A 23,349-nucleotide genomic window follows, 5' to 3' on the forward strand; every position below is an offset into this window, starting at 1 on the left:
CCTTTCCCCTAGACTGTGAGCCTCACGTGGGATAGGGACTGTAGCCAATCAGTTTATTTAAGACTTAAAACCTTATGTACCTGTTGCTTACTACTTGAATCTAAGAACATTGACAAATGCTCAGCTCAGTCCAATCCAGAAAGGGATATATTCCCTCTCAAACAGTGAAGAACACACCTAATAGTTCATCTACAGGCTCCTAGTGTGCCTGAAATGTCGCTTACACAGTTCTTTTTGAATATCTGATGCCATGTTGACGCATGGTTCGTTTTAAACAGTAATGGTGCTGTATTTTTTGGAATAGCTCTAGCATGATAAAATTACCTAAGTGTGCATATAATTGTGTGTGTTTTTTAAAAAAATACAAAACAGTTAGCATTGTAAAATACAATTCAACTGAAAGAGACTTGTGATCTAAAATTGTTTTGCCCTCTGGGGCATGGTTAACAAGGCTCCGTATTAAAAACCTTATTGAATAGCTAACCAAGGATCGAGCCAACAGCATGGGCTTCTATTTTATCTAGCGTAATTGGTTTTAGCAACCCAAGACACAAAGCATTAATTTACCCCAGGCTTCTCCTCCCACTCCTTCCCCTCCTCCAGCTTTGGATCCACTCTATCTTCTCATCATTTTTGAAATTTTTGATGTACAAGTGCTTGATCTTCTCTCTGGGTTTAGGGTGGTACAGATGCTCAGAAGAAGAGATCTAGGTCTCTCTAGGATTCCTGCTTATGCAGGCTGTTTCTTTTGCATAGTCCTCAGTAGCTCTTTCCTTTGACAAAGGGTTTTACAACCTTTGCCCTTACCTGCCCCTTAACCACACAGTTGACCGCACACATTTTCCAGCTGAAGAAACAGAATCTGCCTAACTTCCCCCCTCCCCAACTCAGAGTCTCAGTCCTGAGACATCAGAACTGAGAACCTGTGAGGAGGAGTTGAATCTAGGGCAGTGTTATTCATCACTGGGAAGCAGCATGGCATAGTGGATAGTGCATGGGCTTGGGAGTCAGAAGATCATGGGTTCTAATCCCGGCACTGCAACTTGTCTGCTGTGTGACTTTGCACAAGTCACTTCATTTCTCTGGGCCTCATGTACCTCATCTGTAAAATGGGGATTGAGCTCCATGTGAGACTGGGACTGTGTCCAAACTGATTTGTTTTTATTCACCCCAGTGCTTAGTACGGTGTCAGGCACACAGTAAGTGTTTAACAAACGCCATTATTATTATTATTACCATCCCTAGAGTGTAAGCTCCTTGTAGGCAAGGAACGTGTCTACCAACTCTGTTATATTGTACTCTCCCAAGTTCTCAATACGGTGTTCTGCATATAGTAAGAACTCAATAAATACCATTGATTGATTGGTGGATCAACAGCATTTATTAAGCACTGACTATGAAGAGTATTGTCCTAAGTGCTTTGGGGGAGTATGAAGAAGCTAGAAGACATTTTCCCAGCCCTCTAGGAGCGTTTGGTCTAACCCTGACCAGCTCTCTTGCCTGGTCAGGAAGCATGGCTTAGTAAAAAGAGGTCATGGGTTCTAATTCCGGCTCTGCCACTTCTCTGTGCCTCAGTTACCTCACCTGTAAACTGGCGATTAAGACTGTGAGCCCCACGTGGGACAACCCAACAACCTTGCATTTACTCCAGTGCTTACAGCAGTGCTTGACACATAGTAAGCACTTAACAAATACCACCATTATTATTTCCAGCACTTAGAACAGTGCTTCACATGTAGGAAGCACTTAACAAATACCATCATTATTATTATTATTTTCACCCTTGAGCATGGAGGGCAGCAAGAAAGTAGGTCGGAGTACAAGGTACAAGGTGAAGGGCATGAAAAAGCTCCTTACATTAAGGACCAATTTATCACGGAAGTGACAACAGTCTAGTATCAATGCTGGACCCAGACTCAGTGGTGTTTACTGAGCTCTTACTGTATGAAGAACACTAGACTAAGGACTTAACACTATACTTGAATAATAATAATTGTGGTATTTTTTGGGTGTTTACTGTGTGCCATGCACTGGACTAAGCCCTGGGGTAGAGACAAGAAAACTGGGTTGGACACAGTCCCTGTCCCACCTAGGGCTCACAGTCACAGACGAGGGAACTGAGGCACAGAGAAATGAAGTGACTCAACCAAGGTCACACAGCAGACAAGCGGTGGAGCCGGAATTTGAACGTATGTCCTGTACAGTGCCGTGACCCAGAAACTGATTGCTTTGGTAGCTCCTGTGCCTTGACACCCCCTTCATTCAGTTAATTTTCAGGACTTCTGCAGGATCCACCCACCTCTTGCAAGGCCTTCAGTGGTTAGCCAATCAGAAAATTTCACCCCTGATGGCCTAGCCATAGCAGATAAAACTGGGACCAGAACCCAGGCATCCTGATTCCTGGAACTGGGGTCGGTAGTGATTTCTAAGCAAGCTGCCTTATAAGTGGCTATTTGTGATCCCACGAATAACAATGAGGAGGAGCATGGAGAAGGCAATGATGGGCTCTACCTGAGGCAGGTGATTGCTGGCTTGTAGAGGCAGAACATGGAGGGAGGCTTGGCCTTATCTCCCTGCTCTACCCAGTTACGGGCCTGGACCGATCAGTGTCTTCTAGACTGTGAGCCCGTTGTTGGGTAAGGACCGTCTCTATATGTTGCCAACTTGTACTCCCCAAACGCTTAGTACAGTGCTCTGCACACAGTAAGCACTCAATAAATATGATCGCATGAATGAATGAATGAATGACTGCCACGTAGAGCCACTGCTGCGTGCCTAAGGCAGATAAATGGTGGTCATTTTGAATCATGAGCAAGCATTGAGGCAGAAGCATGCAGAGGAGAAGCAAGGAGGAAGGATGCTGAGAGCAGCAGAAGCAGCAGGAAAGCAGCACTTGGAAGCAAAATGAAGAAGCATAGGCAGAACAGACTCCTTTTACCAGCAGACTGGTATTGAACTCTTGGTGGAGTGGAGTGAGAGTGTGAATGTATCACTCCCTTGCATGTTGGTAAAACTAAGTAAAAAAACTTTCCGCAGTCACCTTGGTGGACAATGGTGTGGTCTGACTCTACAATGTATCACTGAGGCTCCCCTGGTCCAGGAAAGTCCTGGTTGGAATGAGCCGGGAGCTCAGGACAGGGTCTTTTCACTGGACACCCAACAAGGCTTAGAAATGGTTTCAGAAAGCATCATAGATGTCTAAACAAAAATTGCAGTAGCCAGTGTGAGCCCAACCTGGATGAAAAGGTTGGAAGTGTCTTCTATTCCTTAATGACTCTAATTGGTATCTGCCTCATGTAGCTACCTATCATAATATATTTTGCTAAATGTTTGGTTTCAGTTCGGCTGAATGAAGAGAAAGAGTTAGGGCAAGGCTGTGCAGAAAAGTTCTTTTTTTTTGGTGAGAAAATTAATCAATCAATTGCATTTATTTAGCACTTACTGCGTGCAGAGCATTGTATTAAGCACTTGGCAGGGTACAACAAAACAGAGTTGGTGGACACGTTCCCTGATCACAATGAAGCAGTACTGCCTAGTGGAGAGAACACAGGCCTTGGAGACAGAAGGGCCTGGGTTCTAATCACGGCTCTGCCACTTGCTTGATGTGTGATCTTGAGCAAGACACTTCACTTCACTGTGCCTCAGTTTCATCAACTGTAAAATGGGGATTAAATACCTGTTCTGCCTCCTATTTAGACAGTGAGCCCCATGCAGATTGGGGACTGCATCCGATCTAATTAACCTGTACCTACTCCAGCACTTAGAACAGTGTTTGACTCAGAATAAGCACTTAACAAAGACCATAAAAAAAACGCTACAGTCCAGATGGGGAGGCAGACATTAATATAAATAAATAAATTATTGATATGTGCATAAGGACATATGTACATGAGGGAGGGGTGAATGTAAGGTTCAAATAGAAGTGCAAGGGCGACGCAGAAGGAGGGGGAGAAGAGGAAATTGAGGGTTTAGATAGGGAAGAGATATGCCTTCAGTAAGATATGCCTTCATATCTCTTCCTCTTGGAAGAGATATGCCTTCAGTAAGGCTTTGAAGCTGGGGAGAGTGTTCAACAAATGGATATGAACAGGGAGGATGTGCCAGGCCAGAGGCAGGATCTGGGCGAAAAAATTTGATTGAATCAGGCATCCACATGGTTGACAGTTCCTGCCTGAAAGTTCTGAAGACTGTAGAAGACTTCCCTCACCCAGATCCCGATTTGTCTGGATTCAGAGGATGGGGATTGAATCAAGTGGTTTTGCAGGTAGCAGGGTGGGGGCTGTCGTAGTGCATGAATCATTAGATCTGATGTTGCAGGGCAATCCTTGCTAATGCTTGCCACTTCAGGTTAGATTTGACCCTTGAGGATTTGGATTCTGAGACAAATTTAACCCGAAAAAATACATAGAACAATTAAAGTTTCTACTAGATCTTCAGAAAACAAACTCCATGCACAGCCAGCCAGGAGTCAGTGCCTAAAATAAAGGTTGTCATTTCTCTGTTTTAATCCATGTCATTTTAGGACTTATTTAGACCTACAAATTCATTCATTCATTCAATCGCATTTATTGAGTACTTACTGTGTGCACAGCACTGTATTAAGTGCTTGGGAAGTACAAGTTGGCAACATATAGAGACTGTCCCTACCCAACAACAGGCTCACAGTCTAGAAATGCCAGCATGGAGCACATATTTCTTAAATGGAGGACTCCACACCGAGGTCCTGATCAGTTGCGATTCTGAACTTTCAAACTTCCTGACTTATACACATCTCCGGAGAGCTTTACAACTTTCCAGTAGGCCCAGATCCACTGTCCCCTACAGAGTTGACTCAATGACACCCACTCCTATTAGCTGAACTCTTCCCCATTGGTCTATTTAGAATGCAGATTCTGAGAGTGCAAGGACTACATCTTGATGAATCGATCAATCAATCAATCATATTTATTGAGTGCTTACTATGTGCAGAGCACTGTACTAAGCGCTTGGGAAGTACAAATTGGCAACATTTAGAGACAGTCCCTACCCAACATTGGGCTCACAGTCTAAAAGATGAAACTGAAAGTCTGCAGATGAAACTCTGCAGCTCTTTTTTGAAGTATCTGGGATATTGCTGGGAAACTGGGGTGCATTCGTGTATCAATCAATGACGACGGTGGCCTATTGTTGCCACCTTACCCCTTCACCCTGCCGTAAAGCTGGTGAGAAAAGGCTCCAATCCTGGGAAAATTAATCCGGGCCTCCCCATTTTAGGAAGTTCTTGGATAAGTACAAAAATCCCGACTGAGTAAGTATGTTCAGCCCCAGCCCAATGCAGCATTCAAACTGCTTAATACCCTTCAAAGTCCAAATCAATGCCTGCGGCTTGTAATTGAAAATATTTGCCGAGCACAATGCAATCTTTCACATCCATCTGAGCTCTCCTTTGTGCATCTGGCTCAAACCGAATGAACACAGAGACCTCAGAAGAGTGGGAGAACATCTCTGCCTGGGAAAATTCCACATGCCTCCTAAACTGCTCAGGAGGGACATTAGAGTTTATGGAAAAAATCACCCCCCGTTTGCATCTCAATCTTCTGAGGGCTAAATAATTTCCTGAGGCCAAGATGCAGAGTGCAGCTGATTAATCCCTGGCAGACCACAAGGTTTTGTCCTTATTGACGATCTGTTTTGTATGGAGAACTGCAGGAGTGGTAAATCCTACCGACCTGGTCAAAGTCAAGTGAAGACATTAAAAGAAACACAGAACGACAGTAAGTGCACCGCTGAAAGAACTCAGGATCCAAAAGGGGTTAAAAATGCACGGACCACACATTTGAACACAAGTTCTCATAGAAAAGAAACAAATCTTTCCCTTTCCTGTGCGCCCTTCAGGATTTAAACCGAGAGGAAATAAAAGCAAGGATCAACTCTACCGCACACTTAGCTGACCAGGCAAATATAGACTTCACTCCTGTCAATAAATATTCATGCTAATTTCCTGGCTAAGAAATCAATTTCATGCTAGCTGGAATACTCGGGAAAGTGGCTAGATTAAACTATGGCTCAGGGCTGTCCGCATCCTGTACCAGAAAAAACCATATGGCATTCTGTGTGTGTGGCCACTCGGGAGATTTCCTCTAATTATGTCATGATGTGCTTATTGTTATGGATTCTGCAGCCTTTCTTCCATCTCTACCTGCTTTGTTCAAGAGCAGCTGCTAGCTTCAAGCTGTTGTGTGTTTCCAGAAGGAGAAGCTGAATGAAGGAATGCTTTCTAGGGAAGACATGTTCCAAAGCAGAAACAGCCACAATCAACCGATTCCGCAGGGGATCGTAAAATCGGCTGGGCAAAGATCGTGTAATCAGCCTATGCTAATTTACCAGTACCGGTTCCAAATCATAAATAATATTGCTACACCGTTTTTGTGGGCAAAGTGGGAGGGGGATGAGGGGAGGGGAAGAGGCTGGTTTAATTGACTGAAAAGCAGAAGGTTCTCTTGCCAGAGGGCTTGGTCTGTGTACACAAAGTGGGGAGAGGACTGATGAGGACAAACCTGAAACAAGAATGCAATATCCTTCACTGTTAAGCCCTGGGATGACAATGCACAGATTTCTTAACAGAATAGCCCACGCCCTTGGCCGAATTGAGAGAACATAAAGGAGGCTTCTCAGGTGCATAATTTAGCTGGGTTATATTTTGCAATTTATTACCAGGGCACACAAGTGCTTAGGCTTGGGGAATCTTGGAAGTCCTGGAAGTTGATAGGATGGGTGCTTGCATCTCTCAGAGTTTTCCAAAAGGGGGAAATGGAGGAGAAGAGGTTTTCTCTTCCATTATCTCTTGTGCTTTCTGTTTGGTTCAGTGCCCTCGGCCATCCAGAGAGGGGGGAGGTGGAGGGGAGGTGTCTAATTAGTGGGAAATTGAAGGTCAAGGGACACCGAAGCCACTTCGCTGGACTGTCATTTTCTTGCTGCTGGAAATGGCAGTTATTAATACTTTATTGACTGGGCCCCTCTGGTGTAAGTTCCAGATGTGACAGTCTGATTAATCTTCTTCTGGGCAGCCATTCTTCCTCTTTGTGCTATGGCATCTGCAGCTAAGGCTCAAATCTACTCCCCTACATGCCTTAGCCCAGCAACTGTGTGGAATTTCCCGCTCTTCTCCCTCCAATAGTAAGAGGGTTGCCAGGAAGGCTATCACCCAAAGTTATCTACAACTTGGAATGGGTGCTTATTTAAATCCATGGATTGTGAATTTATAGCAGTGAGGCCATCAGCGATTCTGCTCTTAGGCCTCTCTGAAATGATAACTGTGGTATTTGTTAAGTGCCTACTATGTGCCAGGCATTGTCCTCAGCGTTGAGGTAGATACAAGGTCATCACGTTGAATGCAGTCCCTATGCCACATAGGGCTCACAGTCTTAATCCCCATTTTACAGATGAGGGAACTGAGGGACAGAGAAGATAAGTGACTTGCCCAAGGTCACCCAACAGACAGATGGCAGAGTCAGGATCAGAACCCAGGTCCTTCTGACTCCTAGGTTCATGCTGTACCCACAAGGCCACGCTACTTCTTGAAAGTGGCACCAAAGGATGTTTATAGGATTAGCAGTATTTTCTCAGTGGCATTTGTGGTATTTATGCAACACACTTTCCTGGGTTCCATGGTAAAAGAGAAACAAAATTTGTCCAATCCAATTTGTTGCGCTGTGAGCATCCTGGAGGAGAAATAATCTAAAGGGCAAATGACTTGAGAAAAGTCAATAGCACTGTCTGCCCATACCATCTAATTGCAGAAGGCTTCCTGGAGGAGATGACACCTAAAGTGTGCTGTAATAAGGAAAAGGAAAAGATGAAATGGGATGGTTTTCTCAATGCTGAAAGAGTTTTTAAAGTAGGAAAAATAATGGGAACTTGAAGAGGATATTAAGGGCACCGAGAGGCTACAGTTTGCCTGAATTGGGGGTTGAAAGTTGAGGGGGGAATCCAGGGTCATACTGGGATATTTTTTGCCCTGTGGAACATCTTTTTACAAAACTTCCCCTTCTCCCAACACTGACCACTTTTCCTTGCTTCCTGGTGTGCTGTGCCCTGTCAGGAATGGTATGTTCAAGGGGGGCTTTAAAAAAATTCATGGATGAAAGTTCCGTAATGAATTACTAAGGGAAAAGCTAGGGGGTGTTGGATAGTTCATCCATAGTGATGAGGGTGGGTCTCCAGGAGGAGAAACCATTATGCAAGTAGCGTGGCTTAGTGGAAAGAGCATGGGCTTGGCAGTCAGAGGTCATGGGTTCTAATACCGGATCCTCCATTTAACAGCTGTGTGACTGGGCAAATCACATAACTTCCCTGTGCCTCAGTTATCCCATCTGTAAAATGGGGATGAAGACTGTGAGCCCCACGTGGGACAACCTGATTACCTTGTATCAACCCCAGCACTTAGAACAGTGCTTGGCACACAGTAAGCACTTAACAAATACCAACATTATTATTATTATTATTACATGGGGCTCACAGTCTTAATCTCCATTTTCCAGATGAGGTAAATGAGGCACCGAGAAGTGAAGTGATTTGCCCAAGGTCATACAGAAGATAAATGGCCAAGCCACAATTAGAACCCAGGTCCTTCCAGCTTTCAGGCCCATGTTCTATCCACCAGGCCTGATTGCTTCTCTTGCCACTTGTCTGAGACATATCTTTATGTTCACAGAGATAGCACAGAATGCAAAGGGCATAGCATTTCAACCAGAGTGGGCAACAGACCAAATGTGCAAGTGGAGAAATGTCTCATCAGGAAACCCCAATAAGCCCATTTCAAAACCCTTTTGCCACGTGGCCTCAAGTTCCGGTCAAAAGCTGAAATGACAGTATACACAGTGAAGGCCACATCAAATAGATCTGAGCCTGGATCATGATCCCATCTATGGGACCTGAATCTGTATTGATAGATCATTTTGCTACTTAGATTTCTTCTCCTCCCCCCTTCTTTCTTCCTGATTGGGTACAGGTCATTAATGGGAAAAAAGATCTGTCCAATATTCATTTCTACATCATTTTTCTGTTTAAAAAGAAGACATTTACAAGGGAAGAAAACAGAAACCCACAAAGCAAGAATAACCAAGAAGCAGAGTATCTCTCTGGGATTAATCTACCTGTCTGGAAATATGTCTCCCTCCAAATCCACCAAGCCACGGTCCTCCTCATCTTCAAAGTCTCCTGGAAATCCCCATCTGAAGCCTTCTCCAATTAATTCAAACATTCTAAATAATTTCCACCCAACAGCTACCTTTAGCACTTAGATATTTTATACTCATCTTCAGCACCTGTGTATGGATATTTCTTTATTCAGTGATTTCATCCTGAACCTCAATACCTTATAAGTTTTCCCAGAGCTAGAATCACTTCAGATGTCATTTTCTCAGCACTCTCTATTGGAATCTTGCTAGCAATTGATAAAATTCTTCCGCTCTCACAAACCCATAACACTGGCATTATCCTCAATTCATGTGTCTCATTCAATCCACATATTTGATGTCATTAAATCCTGTTGGTTCTACCTTCACAGTATCATTAAAATCCACCCTTTCCTCTCCATCCAAACTGCTACTCTGCTGATCCAAACACTTAACACTTGTCGAAGACTGAGCTCCTTGTCTTCCCTCCCAAACCTTGTCCTCTCCCTGACTTTCCCATCTCTGTTGACGGCACTACCATCCTTCCCGTCTCACAAGCCCGCAACCTTGGTGTCATCCTCGACTCCGCTCTCTCATTCACCCCTCACATCCAAGCCGTCACCAAAACCTGCCGGTCTCAGCTCCGCAACATTGCCAAGATCCGCCCTTTCCTCTCCATCCAAACCGCTACCCTGCTAATTCAAGCTCTCATCCTATCCCGTCTGGACTACTGCACTAGCCTTCTCTCTGATCTCCCATCCTCGTGTCTCTCTCCACTTCAATCCATACTTCATGCTGCTGCCCGGATTATCTTTGTCCAGAAACGCTCTGGACATATCACTCCCCTCCTCAAAAACCTCCAATGGCTACCGATCAATCTGCGCATCAGGCAGAAACTCCTCACCCTGGGCTTCAAGGCTGTCCATCACCTCGCCCCCTCCTACCTCACCTCCCTTCTCTCCTTCTACTGCCCAGCCCGCACCCTCCGCTCCTCCACCACTAATCTCCTCACTGTACCTCGCTCTCGCCTGTCCCGCCATCGACCCCCGGCCCACGTCATCCCCCGGGCCTGGAATGCCCTCCCTCTGCCCATCCGCCAAGCTAGCTCTCTTCCTCCCTTCAAGGCCCTGCTGAGAGCTCACCTCCTCCAGGAGGCCTTCCCAGATTGAGCCCCTTCTTTCCTCTCCCCCTCGTCCCCCTCTCCATCCCCCCGCCTTACCGCCTTCCCCTCCCCACAGCACCTGTATATATGTATATATGGTTGTACATATTTATTACTCTGTTTATTTATTTATTTATTTATTTTACTTGTACATTTCTATCCTACTTATTTTATTTTGTTGGTATGTTTGGTTCTGTTCTCTGTCTCCCCCTTTTAGACTGTGAGCCCACTATCGGGTAGGGACTGTCTCTATGTGATGCCAATTTGTACTTCCCAAGCGCTTAGTACAGTGCTCTGCACATAGTAAGCGCTCAATAAATACGATTGATTGATTGATTGATTATCATACTGTGATTCAGCCTTCTTGCTGACTTCCCTGTGTCCTGTCTCTCTTCACTCCAATCCCTACTACGCTCTGATGCCCACATGGTTTTTCTAAAAAAAAATGTTCTGTACATGTCTCCTCACTCCTCAGAAGCTCCATTGATTGCCCATCTTCCTCAGCATCAAACAGAAGCTCCTTACCATCAGCTTTAAAGCCCTCGATCAGATCTCCCCTTCCTGTACTACGTTGCTGATTTCCTACTACAATCCAGCCCAACGCTTCACTCCTCCAAGACCAACCTACTCTCTATACCTCAGTCTCATCTATCTCACTACAACCCCTTGCCCACATCCTCCCTCTGGCCCAGATCTCCCTCCCCCTTCAAATTTGACAGACCACCACTCTCCCCACCCTCAAAGCCTATTCAAATTACATCTACCCCAAGAGGCCATCCCTTACTAAATCTCATTTATCCTATTCCCTCTCCCTTCTGCATTATCTTGCATTTGGATCTGTACCCTTTGCACACTTGATATTCACCGCACTCTCAGCCCCACACCACTTATGTACATATCCATAATTCCTTTTACTGTTAGTCTCCTCCTCCAGACCGTAAGCTCCTGTGGCAGGGAATGTGTCTACTGAATCTGTGGTACTTGTACTTTCCCAAACAGTACTGCTTAGTATACAGTAAGCACTCAATAAATGCCACTGATTGATTGACCGATTGATTTATCCAATCCTTTCTCCATGGTAGCCAACTTGAGGTTTGAGAAGAAATCCATGGCACTAATGGACAGAGGTGTCAATTTCTTAATCCAAAAAGTGGTTCTTCACTACAAGACATATCCTCAAATGTAGGCACTGCATTGGCATTGGTTGCTTAAAAAAAGATTTCTTGACAAAGATCTACGGAATTGCCATTAAAATGGCCAATGATTGTGAAATTGAACTAAGAAGAGTACTTCTGGAAACAAACTCTTTGTCAACATGTGAAGACATGGGTCTCATGTCTATCTGATGAAGTCTACACTGTGGTCAGAGCCATGAAGAGTGGTAGAACCCCCAGATCTGATGGTACACAAGACCTACAAAGATGGATCCTAATTTTTTTTTTCCTGAAAGATCAAACACTAGTCTTCAGTGTATCGGGTACAGACCTTATAATAATAATAATAATAATAATAATAATAGCATTTATTAAGCGCTTACTAAGTGAAAAGCACTGTTCTAAGCGCTGGGGAGGTTACAAGGTGATCAGGTTGTCCCACAGGGGGCTCACAGTCTTCATCCCCATTTTACAGATGAGGTAACTGAGGTACAGAGAAGTTAAGTGACTTGCCCAAAATCACACAGCTGACAATTGGCGGAGTCGGGATTTGAACACATGACCTCTGACTCCAAAGCCTGTGCTCTTTCCACTGAGCCATGCTACTTCTCGAGCCATGCTGCTTCTCTTAAATAAACCTTAAAGAGGTCTATTTCTCAGGCAGTCTCTTTGTTGGGTGTTTGTAGTCCAGCTTTGGGACCAATTCAGCCTTCCAAAGTAAACAGTTCAGGGACACCTGGAGATGATTATCGTCATTTATATTACCATTCCTGGAGCTAGGCCTCCTGATGTACACTGTACCCTCACATCGCTAATCACTCATTTAACTGGATGCTGACCGAAATGGGCTAGTATCCAAGTATGCTGGTCTTCCAAAACAGCCTTGAACACAGGGGAAACATAGCCCAAGGAAATTTTTGCAATTCTTCAGAGCCCTGCCCACTGTATGTCATTTCTCACGCTCTTCCCAGTATCACTAGGTTCTTTGTTGGATTGTCTATGTGCCTCTATGAGAAGCAGCGTGGTTTAGTGGATCGAGCACAGGTCTAGGAGTTGGAAAGACCTGGGTTCTAATCCTGGCTCTGCCACATGTCTGCTGTTTGACCTTGGGCAAGTCACTTTACTTCCTTAGGCCTCAGTTACCTCATCTGCAAAATGGGGATAAGAGTGTGAGCCCCATGTGAGACAGGGACTGTGTCCAACCTTATTTAACTTGTATCTACCCAGCACTTAGAACAGTGCTAGGCATATAGTAAGAACTTAACAAATACTATTATTATTATTATTATTATTATTATTATTATTATTATTATTGATTGTTTTCCCAGACAATAGATTCTCCTCCTATGGCCAGTTTCTCCTTCCCTCTGTTCTTATATTTTCAGGTTCTGTCTCTCCTTAAGGAGTTGTCTGCTTTGCTTATCCTTAAGATGCTCATTCTCTTTGAGTGTTCTCCCCAGTTATTACTATTTCTTGATTTCTCATCTGTCTAGGCCCGTGGCAATCACCCACACTGCAGGAATGGTGATGTTCTTCCATTTCACTTTTCCCACTTGTGACTCAACAAAACAGTGCCCCCTTCATGGTCACCCACTCCCCACAGCGCCAATTATGTTCAATAGTAAATTATTCTAAACATTCATTTCCCTCTCCCTTACTCCTCGTATGCCTCTGATTATGTATAAACTAATCTAAATGGTTAAGCACCTGACAAAAGTATCACCCCCTCTGTGCATCATTATAGAGGAAGCAGCTGGAAAACTCACAAAAATATTCAGCTGAAAATATCAATTAACTTTAGATACTGAGAGGAGAGTGAATTAAAACATTAAATCCCACGCTAGGGTAGAAGTTAAGTAATTTGCCCAATACGCTCACACTAGAAGCAGTCCTATTACTTGCATAAAACTCCTCCAAAGGGAACTGGTGAGAAGAAGTGTGGCTTAGTGGAAAGAGCATGGGCTTAGGAGGCAGAGGACTTGAGTTGCCATCTCAGCTCCACAACTTGTCTGCTGTGGGTCTTTGGGCAAGTCACTTAACTTCTCTGGGCCTCAGTTACCTCAACTGTAAAATGAGGACTGAGACTGTGAACTCTACTTCCCAAGCGCTTAGTACAGTCCTCTGCACATAGTAAGCATTCAATAAATACGATTGAATGAACGAATGAATACGTGGAATGTGTCCAACTTGATTAGCTTGTATCTGCCTCATTAGTTAGTACAGTGTTTGGCACGTAGTAAGCACTTAAGAAATACCAATAAAAACAAAGAAACAAGCAAACAAAAACACCGCCTCTCTTTCCCCAGAATTAGTGTCAAATCAGGATGAGCCACAGGATGACAATTAGGTTATGAATAAGACAGGATTCGATATTTACAAAAAATAAGAATCCAAGTGAAAAGCAGCCTATCAAATGCATGCATACATACTTTCACATATATACGTATACATATAATATATAATCACATGCACACACAAATGCATGCATACACTGGTACAATCTTACCATCATTAGTATCATCTTTGAATTTGAATATCCATAGGAGCAGGTAATACTAACAATGGTGAGATTTTGTCATTATGTGCAAATTTGTTGTGCAATCCCTTCAGTTTTGTGTGTTGGTGAAGGTTGCATTTTGCTGCACTGTTGCATTTGTTACCCTTGGTGCCTGGTGCTCTTTCTGTTTCCCCTTCTTGGGGCAATAATCTTGTCCAACCTGATTACCTTGTGTCTATCGCAGTGCTTAGAACAGTGCCTGGAATGTAGTAAGTGCTTAACAAATACGATAAAAAAAAAACCAAAACCGAAAATTATAAACAAAAAAACCACCCTGAAGCCTCTGTTCCCAGACAGTCTCGCCATATCTGATTCCGCATGCAGAGACTGTAAGCTTGTTGTGGGCAGGGAATATGTCTGTTATATTGTTACACTGTAGTCTCCCAAGTGTTTAGTACAGTGGTCTGCACACAGTAGGTGCTCAACAAATATGACTGACTGTCTTAGACTCCCGTCTCACAGCAGTCTGCTGCTATGCTTCATAGCCTGAGCCTTTCTTCATGGTGCCAAAAAAGTGCTACCTCTGTCCACCCTGTGCTCACTTAATTGCTCGGGAAAGTGGGGTATGAAGGAGCATTGCTTCGTTACTGGTGGTCTGACCGCACTCATCATCTGGCATCTCATTGTGCTATTTACCAGTAAGTCAGTCAGTCAGTGGTATTTACTGAGCACTTACCGTGTGCAGAGCACTGTACTGAGTGCTTGGGAGAGTACAACAGAACAATATAATAGAGACATTCCCTGCCCAAATCAAGCTTACAGCCTAGAGGGAGAGACAGGCACTAATATAAATGAATTACAGATATGTAGATGAGTGCTGAGTGGCTGGAAGGAGGGATGAATAAAGGGAGCAAGTCAGGGTGATGCAGAAGGGACTGGGAGAAGAGGAAATGAGGGCTTAGCAGGGAAGGCCTCTTGGAGGAGATGTGCCTTCAAAAAGGTTTCGAAGTGGGGAAGAGTAATTGTCTCCTTGATTGTGACAATTAAAAAGTGGCATGGCTAGAACAGCTCTAGCCAGTTCTCCTGCAAGGGGAAAAGGACTGACATTCCACCACCCTTCTCTGGTGTTCAGCATCAATCAATCAATCCACGGTATTTATTGAGCCCTTACTGTTTGCAGAGCACTGTACTAAGCACTTGGGAGAGAAGCAGCATGGCTTAGTGGACAGTGCATGGGCTTGGGAGTCAGAAGTCAGGGGTTCTAATCCCACCACTTGTCAGCTGTGTGACTTTGGGCAAGTCACTTAACTTCTCTGTGCCTCAGTTACCTCATCTGTAAAATGGGGATTAAGACTGTGAGCCCCATGTGGGCAACCTGATTACCTTGTTATTATCCCAGAGTTTAGAACAGTGCTTGGCACATAATAAGCGCTTCACAAATGCCATCATTGTTATTGCAATATAAAACAGTTGGTAGACGTGTTCCATTCACTCATTCATTCATTCAATCGTATTTATGGAGTGCTTACTGTGTGCAGAGCACTATACTAAGCGCTTGGAAAGTACAACTCAGCAATAAAGAGAGACAATCCCTGCCCACAAAGGGCTTATAGTCTAGAAGGGGGGAGATAAGCATTAAAACAAGTAAACAGGCATCAATAGCAACAGTATAAATAAATAAAATAATGCACATCAAAACAAAGAGTAATTAATGTAAATAAATGGAATTATAGATATGTGCATATATGCACAAGTGCTGTGGCGCAGGGAGGAGGGTAAAGCTAAGGGAGTGAGTCAGGGTGAAGGGGAAAGGCAGGGGAGCTGAGGAAAAGTGGGGCTTAGTCTGGGAAGGCATTTTGGAGGGGGTGAGATTTCAGTAGGGCTTTGAAGGGGAGAAGAATGATTGTTTGGAGGATTTGCGGAGGAAGGGCATTCCAGGCCAGAGGTAGGATGTAGGCCAGGGGTCTATGGAGGGATGGGTGAGAAAGTGGCACAGTGAGGAGATTAGCACCAGAGAAGTGGAGTGTGCAGGCTGCAATGTAGAAGGAGAGAAGGGAGGTGAGGTAAGAAGGGACAAGGGTGAGGGAGCTTGAAGACAATAGTGAGGAGGTCCTCAAAAATCTCCAGTGGCTACCAATCAACCTACGCATCAGGTAAAAACTCCTCACCCTTGGCTTCAAGGCTGTCCATCACCTCACCCCCTCCTACCTCACCTCCCTTCTCTCGTTCTACAGCCCAGCCCACACCCCCCACTACTCTGCCGCTAATCTCCTCACCGTGCCTCGTTCTTGCCTGTCCTGCTGTCGACCCCTGGCCCACGTCATCCCCCTGGCCTGGAATGCCCTCCCTCCGCACATCCGCCAAGCTAGCTCTCTTCCTCCCTTCAAGGCCCTACTGAGAGCTCACCTCCTCCAGGAGGCCTTCCCAGACTGAGCCCCCTCCTTCCTCTCCCCCTCCCCATCCCCCTGCCTTACCTCCTTCCCATCCCCACAGCACCTGTATATACGTATATATGTTTGTATGCATTTATTACTTTATTTATTGTAGTTGTACATATTCATTCTATTTATTTTATTTTGTTAATATGTTTTGTTTTGTTCTTTGTATCCCCCTTCTAGACTGTGAGCCCACTGTTGGGTAGGGACCCTCTCTATATGTTGCCAACTTGTACTTCCCAAGCGCTTAGTACAGTGCTCTGCACACAGTAAGCGCTCAATAAATATGATTGAATGAATGAATGAATGAGGTTTTGCTTGATATGGAGGTTGATAAAATAATAATAATAATAATAATAATAATAATAATAATAATGATGGCATTTATTAAGCGCTTACTATGTGCAAAGCACTGTTCTAAGTGCTGGGGAGGTTACAAAGTGATCAGGTTCTCCCACAAGGGGCTCACAGTCTAAATACCCATTTTACAGATGAGGTAACTGAGGCACAGAGAAGTTAAGTGGCTTGCCCAATGTCACACAGCCGACAATTGGTGGAGCCGGGATTTGAACCCATGACCTCTGACTCCAAAGCCCGTGTTCACACTGCTTCTCTTGATAGGCAACAATTGGAGATTTTTGAGGAGGGGAGTGACATACCCAGAACGTTTCTGTAGAAAGATAATCTGGGCAGCAAAGTGAAGTATAGCTTGAAGTGGGGAGAGACAGGAGGGTGGGAGCTATCATCCCTGTCCCATGATCCTGACCTTTCCATAGCCAGTACAAAAAGTCATCTGAAAAACAAAAAGTGCTTTGGATCCTAAGACCCCCCTGAAAGGGCTTGGCATTACCAGGGGATGATTGCGTACTTGGAAATCCACCTTTTTTCATTAGCGAAAGACCTTGCAACACCCCTCAAATTCCTCTCTCCATCTCTCCTGACTTCCTAAGCAACTAACCTTTCCTGCATCATTTGATTTTAAGCTGCTCATGAGTAGGGAGGATATTTTTTTCTGTTAAGGTACTTTCCCAAGTCCCTGGTCCATGGCCCTGCACACAATTCTGAGTCCAGGCTTTGCACATAATAGCTGCCTAAAATAGTACTTTCTAAAAAACAGGAGCCCAGTTCAGAGATCTGTAAACCGTAGGTCCTTAATACAGTGGTCTGTACACAGTAGATGGTCAATAAATACTGTTGATGTTGAAGGATAGTTTGAAATCCTCCAAATCAGAATAGGTCTGCCTCCCTGGATGGGTTTAATAATAACAATAATAATAGTATTTGTTAAGCTCTATGTGCCAAGCACCTAAGAGTTCGGGTGGATTCAAGCAAATCGAGTTGTACACAGCCCCTGTCCCAAAAAAGTGCTCACAGTCTTCATCCCCATTTTATAGATGAGGAAACTGAGGCCTAGAGAAGTGAAGTGATTTGCCCAAAGCCACACAGCAGGCAAGGGGTGGAACTGGAATTAGAACCCAGGATCTTCTGACTCCCAAGCCCATATTCTGCCACTACTCCATGGTGCTACTCCAGTACAGTAACATAAACCAAGAAATCGAATTACTGATATGTTACAATACTGTAACATAAATCAAGAAATCTAATGTCAGTGGTGGTGTTATTTGTTTTTACTCCTCCAGACTGTAAGCTCCTCTTGAGCAGGGTACATGTCTACTAACTCTGATGTAGTATATTCTCCCAAGCGCTTAGCATGGTACTTTGCACACAATAAGAGCTCTATGAATACCAGACTAAGGATGATAACCATAATGATAATACTAATAATATCAATGATAGCATTTATTAAGTGGTTATTATGTGCCAAGTACTGTACTAAACATTGCATAGATCAAAAAAATATCAGGCTGGACCCAGTCCCTGCCCCAGTTGGAGCTCACATTCTAAGGGGAGAAGGAGAACAGATATTTCATCCCCATTTTGCAGTTGAGAGAACTGAGGCTAGAGAAGTTCACTGACCTGTCCAAGGTCATAAAGCAGGCAAGTGGCAGAGCCAGAATTAGGACCCAGGTTCTCTGACTCCCAAGCCCATGCTCTTTCTGCTCGGCCATACTGCTTTCCCAACTTTTCTGACTCGCAAATATTTGATTGCGATGTTTTTGGGCTCCCAGTAGGCAGTCAGTACAGTGCTCTGTCTACCCTTCAGATTAGTTCAGGGCAGGCCAGCTCAGGATAGATGGTGGAAATGGGCATCCTCCCCTTGGCAAGTAAACAGGAGCTTAGAAGGGTCTTTCCAAACTAAACTTCCAAACTAAACTTTCCAAACTCTTTCCAAACTAAACTTCTAACTGAACCTCTCTCTCAACTTTTATGCCTTAATTTATTTATATTCATGTCTGTCTCCCCTCTCCCCCTCTAGACTGTAAGCTCATTGTGGGCAGGGAATGTGTCTGTTCATTGTTATATTGTACTCTCCCAAATGCTTCCTACAGTGCTCTATACATAGTAAGTGTTCCATAAATATGATTGAATGAATGAATGAATATGACTGAATGATTGAATATATTTGACCCCTCTTCACACAGTTCTCCCTTTTAGTAACTTCTTCCTAAATCCATATCCACCAGACCTACCATCTTCAAAATCCTCTGAAACTCAAACATTTTTCCTGATCATGCCAATCCAACAGCCAGCCTCAGCATCTACATACTTATACCTGTCTTTAACGGTTTTGCAAATTCAGTTATTTCAGTGCGGCATATTCCTGCTTCCACTTGCTTTATCCCATTTTTCCTCTTGCTACCACTATTCTAAAGTAATTTAGGCTGGCCTATCCATTCCATTAGATTGCAAATTGTTTGAGGGCAGCGCATATGGGTTTTCCTTTTGTTGTACTCTCCCAAGTGTTTTTTCCAGTTTACCAACTTAGTGGACACTCAGTGAATTCCTCTGATTGATTGATAGATTTCTTGAAAGATCAGGTCCACAACGGAGGGGTCCGATTTGGTTCTTTGGGCCTGGCAGTAGGACCAAGTTGCTAATCTAAGATGCCGCTGTTTCTTTGATGCTGACAGCTTGCAGGCTGACGGGAGCTCTGAAGTGATTTTTGGCTTGTCCTAATCTGATGTTCATCATCACTCGTTGAGGTTGCCAGAGACTTAACGGGGAATAGCGGCACCCACCCCTTCTCAGAGTCAAACCAGTAGAGTCTTTAGTCCTCTACCAGTCTTAACTACAGGAGGGAGAGTCAAGCAGAGGCCTACCCCTTCCATTCCTAGCTTGACTGGTGGCTAGAGAGTGGAAGGAAATCTGCTACAAGTCAAAAGTCATCTGTGCTGGGCAGCAGCGGCATGGAAGGGAGTCGAGGGCCAAGACTCAAGTTGATGGAGTAAAAGGCGGTAATGGTAAACCACTTCCATATTTTTACCAAGAAAGCTTTATGGATTCACTACCAGAATGATTGCAGTTGGAAAGTGAGATATTCTGGGAGAGATGTGTCCATGGTGTCGCTATGGGTCAGAGACAACTCAACAGCATAAAACAGCAACAAGTTACACCCGACAAAACTCCAAAATGAATGAACAATGGGTTTTCTCAGTAGATATTTTGGTGGGAGGCCCTCTGTGCAATTCTACTGTATTATTACCCACCACAAATCTATTAATGGTATCTACTGAGCGCTTACTGTGTGTGGAGCACTGTACCAGTTGCTGGGCAAAGTACAATACAACAGAGTTAGTAGATTTGATCAATCAATCAATCAATCGTATTTATTGAGCACTTACTGTGTGCAGAGCACTGTGCTAAGCGTTTGGGAAGTACAATCCCTGCTCACGGGACCTAGCAGAGCATTGTTCATTTTAACAACTATAAAACCAAAGGTCTATTTAAGACCATATGATCACCAGTGAAAGAGAAGTCCACGTAGAATTTATGGAGGAAAGATTAGGGATGTAGCCTAGTGGATAGAGTGTGGGGCATAGAGTCAGAGGACTTGGGTTCTAATCCTGATGCCACCATTTGTCTGCTGTGTGACCTTGGGGAAGTCACTTCACTTCTCTGTAACTCAGTTCTCTCATCTGCAAAATAGGGACTAAGACTGTGGGACATGGACTGTGTCCAACTTGAGTAGTTTGTTCCTCCCCCTGTATGGAGTACAGTGCCTGGCTTTTAGTAAGCACTTAACAAATACCATTAAAAAAAAAAAGGATGGAGAGGAGAGAGTTGTGGGGTTGGCGGTTCCATCTATGACTATGAGAGTGACTGTTTAGGGAGGCAACCATCACATGGGTTTCTTCAAGCAGTTCTAATAATCGTGCTACTTGGTAAGTGCTTACTATGTACCAAGCACTGTTCTAACCTCTAGGGTAGATACAAGTTAATCAGGTTGGACACAGTCCCACATGGGGCTCACACTCTTATCCCCATTTTTAACAGATGAGGTAATTGAGGCCTAGAGAAATTAAGTGACTAGCCCAAGGTCACACAGCAGACACATGACAGAGCCGGGGTTAGAACCCAGGTCCTTCTGACTCTCAAGCCCGTGCTTTCTATCCACTAAGTCACACACTGTTCCAACTGCATGAACTATAGGGCTGACCCAGGAATGCCACTGGTGCTATTTTGATGGTCTTACCTATCAGTATATTCATTCATTCAATCATATTTATTGAGCCTTTACTGTGCGCAGAGCACTGTACTAAGTGCTTGGAATGAACAAATCGGCAACAGATAGAGACAATCCCTACCCAGCAACGGGCTCACAGTCTAGAATCGGGGAAACAGACATCAAGATTCATGGGTCATGGGAGCGTGTTAGATTACTAATGGGAAAGTTAGAGACGTACTAGGGAAAAGTGAAAGATTAGTCAATGGTCTGTCCCTAGCAATGAGGGGTAGTGTGGGGTTCATGGGGAAACAGTGGGGCCCAGTGGAAAGAGCACAGACCTGGGAGTTAGAAGACCTGGAATTGAACAGGTCTGCACAGTGCTGTGCACACAGTAAGTGCTCAATAAATATGATTGAATGCATGAATGAATCCCAACTCTTCCATTTGTTCCGGAGCTCCGTGTAAGTCACTGAACTTCTCTCTGCCTCAGTTCCCTCATCTGTAAAATGAGGATTCAATACCTGTTCTCCCTCCTTCTTAGACTGTGAGCCCCATCTGGGACAGGGGCAGTGTGCAACCTGGTTATCTTGTATCTACCCCAGCGCTTAGTGCAGTTTTTAGCACGTAATAAGAGCTTAACAAATGCCGCAGTGATGATGAGGAGGAGGGCACAGAAGATGATGGTGATGAAGAGGAGAGGAACAATCATAAATTTCTTCAAGTGCCAAGGTCCCCCTGGGCCGGATGGACTTGGGGTCTGACCTAGAGATAACAACCATTATGTTCCTGAAATGGAGGAATACATAGTGTTTTTCTGAAAGCCAAGCAATTATTTCATAAAGTAATAAGAATTACTACTTATTCTTAGTAGTATAAGTACTACTAAGGTGTAACGATTTGTCTTAAGTGCTGTGAATTGGCAGTTATTGATTGCCCAGTGTTTTAAAGATGGACACAAATGTTTTTCACTGGGCTACATTACTCTGGGAAGGAAAATAATCAAGCGTCGAACCACAGGAACAGAAAATAATAAAGTAATATTTGGAATAGGATCAAGGATGAAGTGACCAAACATTTCCCTAGCCATTTCTGCTATAATACATGATTTCATTACACAATTTGGATCCAACACCATAGAATATAAAGGAATGGTCTTGCCACAACATGTGTTCTCAGTATAATTTAGTCCGCATGTAGGCACGAGTCTAATCGGTGTAGGAAGAAACAGTTGTGCACATGAGCGTGGCATTTGCCAAGCTGTTGAGATCCTGCTTTTCCTAGCTACTGCCTCAGCATTACTATACTTTGCATTTCTGTGGTTGTAACTTTGAAAAATTTAATTCAGTAGAATGACAGTGAGTGGCAAAGGCACAAATCGTTCTGCTAGTGGAGGACAAACTGAATATATAAGAATTCGGATGGAAAAAAGTCCATCGTAGTGGTATTTTTTGATCTAAATACATCCTCTCTAACCAATCAATTCCCATTCAATCAATGGTTTCTTCAATGCAATTTTCCTAAACACAGGTTTTTCAAGAGCACAATTGCCATGTTACAGCAGAAATGCTTATACTGATATATGTTGGATATCACTGTTATCTCTTGGATATCACTATTATTGTGCACAATTATCTGGTGTATATCACTGTTATCAATTGCCTCCACTGTTATCTATTGCTTCTCACTGTTATCCTACACTGTTATGAATTGAATCTTGATTTCCCTTTTGATAACCAACTCTATTCTTCCAGTTGTGCGTCCAGTGGAAAGCAACCTGCTTCTATTTCCTTTCCTTTTCTCCACTGGACTAAGCCACCTACTAGCACTTCCCCATATCCCTTCGTCATATGGGTTGGGGTAGAAAAGAGGCCTCATGGTTGGCTGGATTGGCAGAAGTCCTATTTACTGCTCTAGCCCCTCTGTTGGGGGTCATACTGTCCTAAGCTATGGGACCACCTCAGCAAGGCTGCTGGAGAGCATTGCTGCATCCTTGGAATACCACTACTTCTGTTTCTGCCACTTATTTCCTGGGAGTTGCATTCAAAAGCAGGGAGAAAAACATGCATTAGTAGCCTCACTAAATATTCATTTTGCACCATCAGTCAACTTATGCCATTCATCAAATGATTTTAAAAAATGTCATCATTACATGGTTACTCTGAAAATTTTCCAAATAGTAGGCAATGCAGTGTTGGGAGCTCATCTTAATGAGGGAGTGTCCAGCTCCTGAAATATGCTTAAAGTTCTTCTGGGATTTAATCATCTCCACAAGCCAAGGAATTACCCATAGTTTTATTTTGAGTGAAGGAAAGTGTTAAGTTAAGGAGAAGTGAAATAAACATTTCAGATCCTACGCTGGCAAATAGACATGCAATTCTG

General features: G+C 43.9%; 1 protein-coding gene across 2 annotated transcripts in view; it reads right to left on the reverse strand.

Moving 5' to 3' along the window:
- Window positions 1-23,349, reverse strand: part of NKAIN2 (sodium/potassium transporting ATPase interacting 2) — a 1,260,259-nt gene that overhangs the window by 152,339 nt on the left and 1,084,571 nt on the right. The window lies entirely within an intron of this gene.

Source organism: Tachyglossus aculeatus, chromosome 2, assembly GCF_015852505.1.
Source record: "Tachyglossus aculeatus isolate mTacAcu1 chromosome 2, mTacAcu1.pri, whole genome shotgun sequence".
Lineage (NCBI taxonomy): Eukaryota > Metazoa > Chordata > Mammalia > Monotremata > Tachyglossidae > Tachyglossus > Tachyglossus aculeatus.